Source organism: Prosopis cineraria, unplaced genomic scaffold (assembly GCF_029017545.1).
Source record: "Prosopis cineraria cultivar Desert tree isolate PC_DT_omini unplaced genomic scaffold, ASM2901754v1 PC4, whole genome shotgun sequence".
Taxonomy (NCBI): domain Eukaryota; kingdom Viridiplantae; phylum Streptophyta; class Magnoliopsida; order Fabales; family Fabaceae; genus Prosopis; species Prosopis cineraria.
The window spans coordinates 33,919,127-33,929,633 of record NW_026555335.1 but is presented as its reverse complement, the minus strand read 5'-3'; the positions used below and the strand labels follow the sequence as shown (position 1 = coordinate 33,929,633).

Below are 10,507 nucleotides of genomic sequence, written 5' to 3'. Positions count from 1 at the left end.
TTAGTTATAGAGTATTTACAAATCGCAAATAATTTAATTTATTTTACACTATGTCTAGTTAATTAATCTTAAATTTTGGAACAATATTATAAAGTTTTAAAATTATACTTGTTAGTAATTTTGATCATGCCTCTTTCTTTTTTACCAAAAAAAATTTTGATAATATAATGTCTTTTGAAATTAAATTTAATAACAAATCTCTCTCTCTCTCTCTCTCTCTCTATATATATATATATATATATATAATATATAACTTTAATGAACCCCAAGAATAGTATAACTCATCTTTTAGATTTCATGTAATAATCTCAACTGCACTAATTATATATGACTTTGTAATAATTTTGTGCAATGTAATTATAGCTCTACAACTCATTTAATCTTTAACTTATAAAATCCAATTTCTTACATGTGATATTTCCTTAACATAATGGTTTAAATTAAGTTTTATATTATAATTTTTCCATATTTAATAATAGAATGACAGAAAGAAATGCTGATTTTCGCCTTCAATAAGAACATGTACCATATTTATAGTCTTATAAATGAAAATAATTTTAAAATAACTTTTAAAAAATTTCAGTTGTCTGTTCTTAATATATATCTCTATATTACTTGTAAAATGTAGGCCAAAAAAATATTACTTATAAAATATTTGTTAAAAATTCAATTTTTTTACATTATATTATTTATTTTTCTTGCATTAATAGATTGAATGTATACACACACATGCAAACAGAATATATTTATATTGTATCAAAGTGTACCCAATTTCAGAATAAAAAAATCATATTGTATTATACGTACCCATTACGCATACTGCTATATTAATTTCTAATATTAAATTTATACAAACCGATTTTTTTTTTTGCCAAAAAAATATATTTCTATTAAAATAAAGCTAAAGAGTCCAACAAAACAAAATAAAACTACAATTGAAAAAAAAATTCTACAAGCCGATTAGGTCATTCTATCAAATTTATGTGGAGGTTCTAGGCCACACTATAAGTTATAACATACAATGTATTTATCAAAAAAAATTATAATGTATGGGAAAATATATTTATTTTTTTATGAGGGGAAAAAAAAACAGAGAGAGACCCAATTTTGAAAACAAAAAAATATGTAGCCATGTATGGGAATGCTAGTTTGTTAACTACATTTGTCTCGTTGTTCTTGGTTTGATAGTTTCCATGCTGCATTGCCGTGTTGAGTGTTGACCGTGGAAGCCGTATTCCCATTACCAACGGTTTCGTAAAATTCATGGCCAGTAGGATCCGGACACGTTCTCCCAAACATATTAAAAAAAATAATACTTATATGCTTATATTCAATTACATAATAAATGAATTTTAATATATTAATAATAATAATTTATTATAGACTAAATAATTTATACAAGGTTCACATGTCTTGATTTAATTAAAAATAAACATATTAAGTAATATAAAGCTAAGTATATAAGTTTTTTTCTTAAAAAAATACTCCATCTACTCCCATTTATAAATCATTATTAATTAAGTTATATTTTTTAAAAAATTTAATTAAAATATTTATTTTGTAACATTTAATTTATTCAAAAAAAACTTTCATTAATTATTTGGATAGAGTATGATAAAATAAGAATATAATTAAAAAATTATATAAGACTTATTCAATGACATATTTTGGACGACGTAAATTAACTTCTAAAAAATGATAGTTTGAAGAAAGCATAAAACACTTTCTGACAAAATTATGTATGTATACAAGTAAAGTTTATTAAATATATTTTATAATATTTTTAAAAAGATACAAATACAAATTTTTAAAAATAACCTTCTTTTAATTTGACTTTATTTGTGAAACATTAAATAAAAAGAGAAACATAATAAAAAAAAGAGTAAAATTATATTGAAACAAGTATAATTAACAAAACTTTATTTTTGTTAAAATGTTTTAAATTGAATTTAAACTAATCACATCTACCAATAAGATGAAATCAATTTCGTATTTATTAAGAAATGTTAATATAACCTTAAAATTATAAAAAAATATATATAATATAAATTTTCAATTTTATCTTTATTTGTAATTAATAATCATAATAAGTTGTTGCCTAAAAATTCAAACAACAATAAATAAACCGAATAAAATTTTAAAAAATTATTAGTTACTCTAATTTTATCTTATATTAAGGACAAAAAACTTGTAAACGTTATTTTATATTAAGAGCCAAAATGAGTTTGCACATACATAAATACACACACATACATGTATATATATTCGCACGCAGGAGTATATTACTTTATTGAAAAACATTAAAAAAATGAATGGGATATTTATCAAAATTTTAATTCTTCACGGTGATTTGATTGGCTAGGATCAAATGCTGGTGATCAAAATGTTTTTTTTCCTCGAAGGAAAAAAAAACAAAGAAACATTTTTACTAACAATATGAATGAAGTGAGAACGAGTCAGAGGACTCGATTTTGACTATTCCTGCAATACTAATATCACAGTCTCACACTCTCACTGGATATACTAATAAACATTTTATTGTTTTTTATCAATACTCTCATTAACAAAGGCAAAAAAGAAAAATTATAATAAATAATAAATACTCCATACTAGAGATTGTCATGTCTTATAAATAAGACCAATATGAAAAGGATGAAAGGGAGTATGTATTTGATGATAAGAAAACATAAATCTATTCTGGAATTGACTTTGAGACACACATGTGAAATTATTAAAGCTAATAATAAAGTTAAATATGAATTGGCAAAGAAATCTTATTACCGTGTGAATGATTGATCCAATGGAAGGCTTTGTAAATATTAAAGAATGAGCCACTTGCAATATCTGAGGTGGACGACGCATTGGAAAATTGCACCAAAAAAGATTCTCTCTTCTGTTTTCACTATTTGTAATTATAATTATAATTCTTGACTTTATAATATTTTATTTTTGTTTCATAATATTGCTCTGAGAGAATGAAAACTTTTTTTTTATGAAAAAATTTTTGGAAGGGGTTCAGGCTTGCCCACAATTTCCTAAGTGATATCAATGTTGGGTAGGGCAAGCCGTCAATTACCCTCAAGCATTTACCTAAACATTCTAGAGCTAAAATACCTATAAACTCCCTCCATGATGTGAGAGGACTCGACCCTACGTCGGCTAAAGGCAAGGGGTATGAAAACTTTGATTTCATAAGTTGTTCAACACTGGCGTTCAATGGGCCGGCTAAGTTTGATGCGGCCAAATAGAGAATATACAAAACAGTTTTTTTTTTTTGGGTCCAACTAGAAAATCGGAAAGACCATTCAATATGGGAGAAGATTCTCTGCCCTTTTTTTTTTTTTAAGACGCTAGATTTAGGTTTGAATGGGTTATATTTAATTTTCTATAAAATCATTTTTAAAATGTTAAACTATACAAAATATAAGATAATAAAATTTAAATTGCTAAAATTTAATATGAACGATTAAAAATGCAGTAAAAACAAAATGAAATGAAATGAAATATTATATAAGAATGATGATTTTTATTTTAAAAAGCAAGAATTAAAATCTTTTTAATGTTATTTTATGATTTGGAATTTGAATAGATTTTATAAATATAAGTGACTAAAGAGGTGGTAGGTAGGAAATCAAAACCGGCTTACAAAATGAGTTAAACAGGTCAATCCACAGCCCACAAAAAATTAAAAAAAAAATTAATACTCACACTTCAATATTTAATTTTCTAATTTAGTGTCATCATGAACACCGATATTTCCATCTCTGCCATAAAATTCAATAATGGAGGTCAACTTGATGGAATCATTATTAAAGTTAAGGTTGTTGGCAAATAAAAATAAACAGAGAATTGCTTCCTTCATTAAAAAAATATAAATATATTTTTAATTAAATTTAAACACTCAATAAATTAGTTAATTATCTTTAAAATAATATTATTTTTCTATAAAAATTAGTTGGACAGTCAAGTTCTTGTGAATCTTCTCAATGGACATCACGATGGGTTATATACTGATAGCCTAATATTCTTGAAGATTCAGAGTTTACTCCAATGTAAAAGGAGCGTGCTGATTAATTTTGCCCCTAGAGAGCAGAATATGGTCAAAGATTCTTTGGCCAAGGAAGGCATTTTACATTCTAGCCTTTTTGATTCCGTCTCGCCTGTTCATGTTTGATATTTAATATAATCTGGGCTTAACCCTTGTTTCTTATTAAAAAAAACAACAACACGATCTCTCCATATTTATTTTTATTTATTAAGACATTTTATTTTAAAATAAATATAAAATAAGTGACCTTAAAATATTAAAAAATATTTTAATATTTTTTAACTTTCAACCATTCAAAATTGCATTATATTTTTTAACAAAAGGAGCAAATTTTTATGACTTTATTTAAAATTACTTTTATAATATTATGATTAGTATTGATTTGGATTTTAAAGTATTTCTTTAATATTACACTAAGTTATATTTTTTTAGTTCTATTTATAGGTCACTTCTAACAAATTTCAATGAAATAAGAAAAAATTTTAAAACTCATTAATTTTATCTAAAAAATTAATAATGTTTTGAATTTACCCCTATTAAGCATACATTCTTTTCTCTCACTAACATTTAATGGAGAGTAAAAGATAAAAAACATGATAAAAAATTGATAATTTTATTTATAAATGAGACTTAAAAAATTATAATCTCCCCACTTTATAAAAGGATCAAGGGAGTACATGCCAACTCACTTAATTTATGGGTTGTCTCATTTAACTTGCAAGTTAAATGAGTTGAATTCATCTATTCTTATTAAAAAATATTTCTTATAAAAAGTCTTTAACTCAGTTCACCAAACTAACATGTTAAACACGATAATTTATCAAACTGAACTATTTTGATCACTGTGATTGAAGATACCTAATTTTTTGAGATCAAATTCAACTTGATTAGAAATCCACATCGATTAAAAGCAAGTTACCCCATTCATAAAACCATAAAGGTGAGTTGAAATAACAAAGGAGTTAATTACTACTAAACTCTGCACTTTTTTGCATATTAGGTAGAGTGACCATGTTGCAACTTAAGCATAGAGTAGTATGCCCCATTTCGTCCTATGGCCAATAACTCTGAGTGTGATCCTAATTCTTCTAACTTGCCATTCTTAATCACAGCTATGGAATCTACACTCTGTATTGTGGACAAACGATGAGCTATCACTGCACATGTTCTTTGAACCATCATCTTCTCAAGAGCCTCCTGTACTAGATTCTCTGATACGCTATCAAGAAAACTGGTTGCTTCATCTAACAGTAAGATTAATGGGTTCTTCAATATTGCTCTTGCTATTGCTATCCTTTGCTTTTGCCCTCCTGATAGTTGCACTCCTCTTTCTCCACAATTTGTATCATATCCATCTTTCATAGAACTGTAATGCAGAAGCCAGAAAGAGATGTTTGTCTTTTAAAACTCAAAAAAGAAACTAATAAATTGAAGAGGGTAAATGAGACACCATCAGTGTGTGTGCTGTGTTATTACCTTATGAACTCGTGAGCATTTGCAAGATGAGCTGCCCTTCTTATTTCTTCCTCTGATGCTTCTTTCGCCTCGTAAACAATGTTGTCACGTATAGTTCCTGCAAATAGAGTAAGCTCCTGACTCACTAAAGCAATTTGTGATCTCAACTTTCTCAAGTTGAATTCCTTGATGTCACGGTTGTCTATAGTTATTGATCCCTTTACGGGGTCATAAAACCTTTCAATTAATCCAATGATGGTGGATTTCCCTGAGCCACTTTGTCCCACTAGTGCTATTGTTTTTTTAGATTCAAGCTCAAGACTTAGACCTTTGAGTATCATTTGGTCAGGTCTTGTTGGGTAGGAAAAAAAGACATTCTATAACTTTATGTTGCCCTTTATTATTTTTTTTGGACTTTTTATTAGAAAGAACTTTTTCAGGATCAATCTGACTTTTCCTGTCCAAGATAGCAAAAATTGTGCGAATGGCTCTTCCACTTTTAGCTATATCTGAAGTCATGCTTCCTGTCTCTACAATTTGTCTTCCAGTGCCTATCAAGATGAGAAAAACCTGCAAAAGGTTCTTTGATTCCACCAATCCTTTATTCAAAAGCCTCCCTCCATACCAAAAAGTGATGGCTATAGATGCAGTAGTCAAAAATTGAGAGATTGACATGATAGTACCTAAAATCCATGATTGCCTAAGGCTTTCCTTGTGAGGACCTTTCATAGCAATCTTGAACAGATTCAGCATCCTTCTCTCAGATGAGAAGGCAGTAACAGTCCTATGATTGATGGTAGCTTCCATTGCTAATTGACTTCCCTCTTTTTGAGCCTTTTGAGATTTGCTTGACATACTTTTCATTAAAACACTTTTTGAATAGAAACAAGCAATGATCAAAGGCTGCATTGCAATCATCAAAATAGCCACCCTCCATGAAACAACTAAGCCAAGTATAAAAGCTAGAGATACCATGAAGAAAACTTGAACTAACAATGACATTTGTTCTGCAACAAGGGATCGAACCAAGTTAGCTTCATTTGCTAGTCGTGTACAAATTGCTGCACTACTATTATGTTCTTGGTCAAACCAACCTATCTCAAAGGTTAAAACTTTAGCCAACAAGTTTTCTCGTACTCTTTTCAACAAGGTTTCTCCCATTATAGCAAAATTGTATTGTTGAATGAGACTTGAAATGATGTTTACGATGGCTAGGGTACAAAAGATGATAGAGTACAACCTGATTTCAGATTTGATGCGAGGTTTATCTTTCATGAAGTAAACAGATGCAACAATTCCCAACCAATATGAGTAAATTGGTTGGCATATTCCAGATCCTATGGCTCCTAAGCACCCAAGAAAAGCATGCTTCCATTCGGGTGCATTCATTTGTATCAAGTGCCATTGGGAGAAGCTTGCATTTATATCAGAAGATTTCTTAGAGCTCTTCTTATTATAGTAGTCATCATCACTCCAAGAGGGTATAAGGGGAGAATCTACAATGCTGATAGAATAGATAGGACTAAATGGCACAGAAGGGTTACTTTGCCAACTCGAGTATGTTGTCCTTAGAACTTCTACATTTAGTGGACTTGTGCTTGTGTAGTAAGAGGATTCCTCTTTGCTTTCAAGGGCTGATTGTTGCAATTGTAGCATTTTGCTATATGTACTACCTTGTCCATCATTCATTTGGATTAGCTCATCATGGGAACCTGATTCAACAACTCTTCCTGATTGAAGAACTACTACTATATCAGTCTTGCAAATCATTGAAAGGCGATGAGCTACAATGATTGTGGTTCTTCCTTTAGAAGTAAAATCCAATGCTTCTTGTACCAATTTTTCAGATTGTGAATCCAAAGCACTTGTAGCTTCATCTAGTAGTAGGATTCTTGGGTTTCTTATTAGAGCCCTTGCTATGGCAATCCTTTGCCTTTGCCCTCCAGACAATTGAGTTCCTAGTTGCCCCACCTAAAGCAAAACATTTCACATATTTATAAGCCATTAAATTCAACAAATATTTTTACAACATAATAATGTGAAATGAGATAAAATTTAATAGCTTACTTGAGTCTCATATCCATTAACAAGTTCAATAATAAAATCGTGTGCATTAGCAGCCCTTGCTGCACTTTCAACAGCTTCCATTGAAGCTCCTTCATTGCCAACTAAGATGTTATCTTTAATGGATGTTGCAAAGAGAATTGGCTCTTGATTTACCAATCCCATTTGGGACCTTAACCACTTGACATGAAATTTCTTTATGTCATGCCCATCGAGCAATATATGTCCGCATACAGCATCATAAAACCTTTCAATCAGAGAGATGATAGTAGATTTCCCAGAACCACTCCCTCCAACAAGACCTACTGTTTTTCCTGCTTGAAATTTTAAATTGATCCCTCTTAAAATTGGAGTATATGGCCTTGATGGGTAACTAAAGTCAACATCTTTGAAAATGATCTCTCCTCTCACATCCTTCAAAATTTTCCCTTTTTCTCTATTAGAATTTATGGCCGGAACTCAATCAATCATCTCGTAAATTCGAGTAGCTGCAATTGTTGCCTCTGCCAAAGAAGAAAGACCAGGAAGTGCATTCATCAATGACCTAAAAAAAGTTATATGAATGAAGTCATATTTGCAGTCTATAAAATAATAAAGAAAAGGTTTGAAATGCACTTAGAATTGACACTCACAACCCTCCCCAAATGATATAGATTTCTGCACAAAATACTTTTCCACCACTTTTTCCTCTGTGAGAGACCAAAATGCTTCCAACCTATGTTTGGAATGCCCATGTTGCATAGATCAACCCAAAGCTTCCAATCACCACACCTTTGATTGAACCAAGCTTTATGCCAACCTTCTTACTTGTTTCAAGAGCAGAGGCAAACCTCTCTAGTGTTTGTTTCTCACCTACATATGAATATACAATGCGAATAGATGAGATTGCTTGCTCTGCAATGCCACCAGCAACACCATAATCATCTTTCATCTTGCATCCCAAATCTTTCATTTTCTTCCCAAATATGATTGCTGGCATGATCATCATAATTGAAAATGGAAAAGCAGATACTGCTAATCTCCATGAAAGAATTGCAGCTACTATAAAACTTGAGAAAACTGCTGAAAGGTGAACCAAACAAGTAGGTATCTATAGAAAAAAAAACAGATTCACACGGTCTCAATAGAAAGATTAAAAGAAACATAACTATATGTTAGGAAGAAGAAAAGGGCCATTTTATCAAGACCTTTTCAGCTAAGGTGTCTTGAATGGTCTGAGCATCAGAAGATATGGTGGCAATAACTTGGAAGGTAGAGGAGGAACTAGATTGGCTATCAAAGAAACCAACTTCTTGCTTGAGGACTGATTTAAGATATGCAATTCTCATGCGAGATGTTTGTCTTTCTGCAGTTCTTGTCCAACATACTCCTTCTGCATGTATTTATGATAAAAGAACTAATAATTACCCATTCAGAAAAAAAAATTAACAAGACATTTAGTTCCAGTTCTTGCAAATCATTTTCTATGCAATAGAAATAGGGAAAATTAACCATCCAGCCTCTATAGGTTTGACTCCATTGAAACTCAATTCCTACATTTTAATTCAGTGCAATTTAGTCATTGTAATTTAACTCGATTGTAATTCAATTTTTGAACTTTGACCCGATACAACTCAATTTATATAATTTTAAATGTTTGAAACATTAGTCCCTAAGCTTTAAGAAATAACTTTAGTCCTTATTCCTTCCAAACCATAATATAAGTTATTGTTAACTAATTTACGTTTCTAAAAAACAGTTAATTAAAATTTTGATCTTTTTAAGAATTTTTACATCTTTACAATCATATCCTTGAGTATAATAAATATAACATTTGACTAATTCAAAATATTGTCATTAATTATTCAATAAAATAAAGGTATAATTGGAAAAATATATATATATATATATATATATAAAATACCTACTCAATGCCTTATATTTTAAACTAAGTAAAATTTTTAGAAATCAACTTATCTTGTGATCCAGATGTGTAATTTTACTTTTTAAAATAAAGGGACCCACAGTTTAAATGATTAAAACTATAAAAATTAAATTGCATTGAATTAAAATTTAAAAATAGAGTTAAAACTGTAGAGACTAAATTGCTCAAGTAAAAATTAAGGAATTGAGTTACAACTCAATTGAAATTATAGGGACCAAATGATTAATTTTTGTGCAAAAATATTTGTATCTAGATTGTTGATATTGCACAGATGGTATTTGCATTTTGCTTTCCTCCCTAATCCATACATACAGCAAATGAAAAAACAAATGGCAAAAAGACTTACCAATAAATGCAGATAAACCCACCCCAAAGGCAATATAGAGCAGCCTGCGAGCATACTGATCATCACAAAATGATCATGAACATCAATTTGTCAGCTGTCTTGGATTGAACTGAAATAATATGTGTATATATATATATATAATTCAAAACAGTAGCAATGAACTGCAATATTAATTACCTTGTCTACAGAGTGCATGAAGGAAGCATCATTCTCAGTGCCAGACGTATGATGATTTGCATAGTCATCAATCAAACTGCCAAGAACAAGCATTGTAACTGAAGTTTGTAGGCCATCTCCAACACAACCCAATGTCCCAAACAATAACAATAACTTGTCCAACCCATCTGCATAACGAAGAAACCCACCATTATTTTTTCCCATCTTAAGAAGCTCCTTTCATAATGGATTCTCAAGAGCAAGACCTTATATATATATATATCTATATATACATGGCATTGTTCTCATGTTTGCCTGACCCCACCAAGTGCACGTACGTACACTCAAATTTAAGCTTTGGCCGGCTTTTGTACGTGAGCCCTTGACTTTTACTTGCTGTCAAAAACCATAGTTAATAATTTTGAACAAATCCTTCTTTGTGATTATTATAATGTTTTTATGCGTTTGTAGTTTTGATCCTTATGAACTCATGCGGCATTGTCCATGCATGTTG

At 29.9% G+C, this 10,507-nt stretch overlaps 1 pseudogene; it reads right to left on the bottom strand.

The window, feature by feature from the left end:
* Positions 1-5,044: 5,044 nt before the first annotated feature.
* Positions 5,045-10,218, bottom strand: LOC129310163 (ABC transporter B family member 18-like; annotated as a pseudogene).
* Between the last annotated feature and the right edge of the window lie 289 nt (positions 10,219-10,507).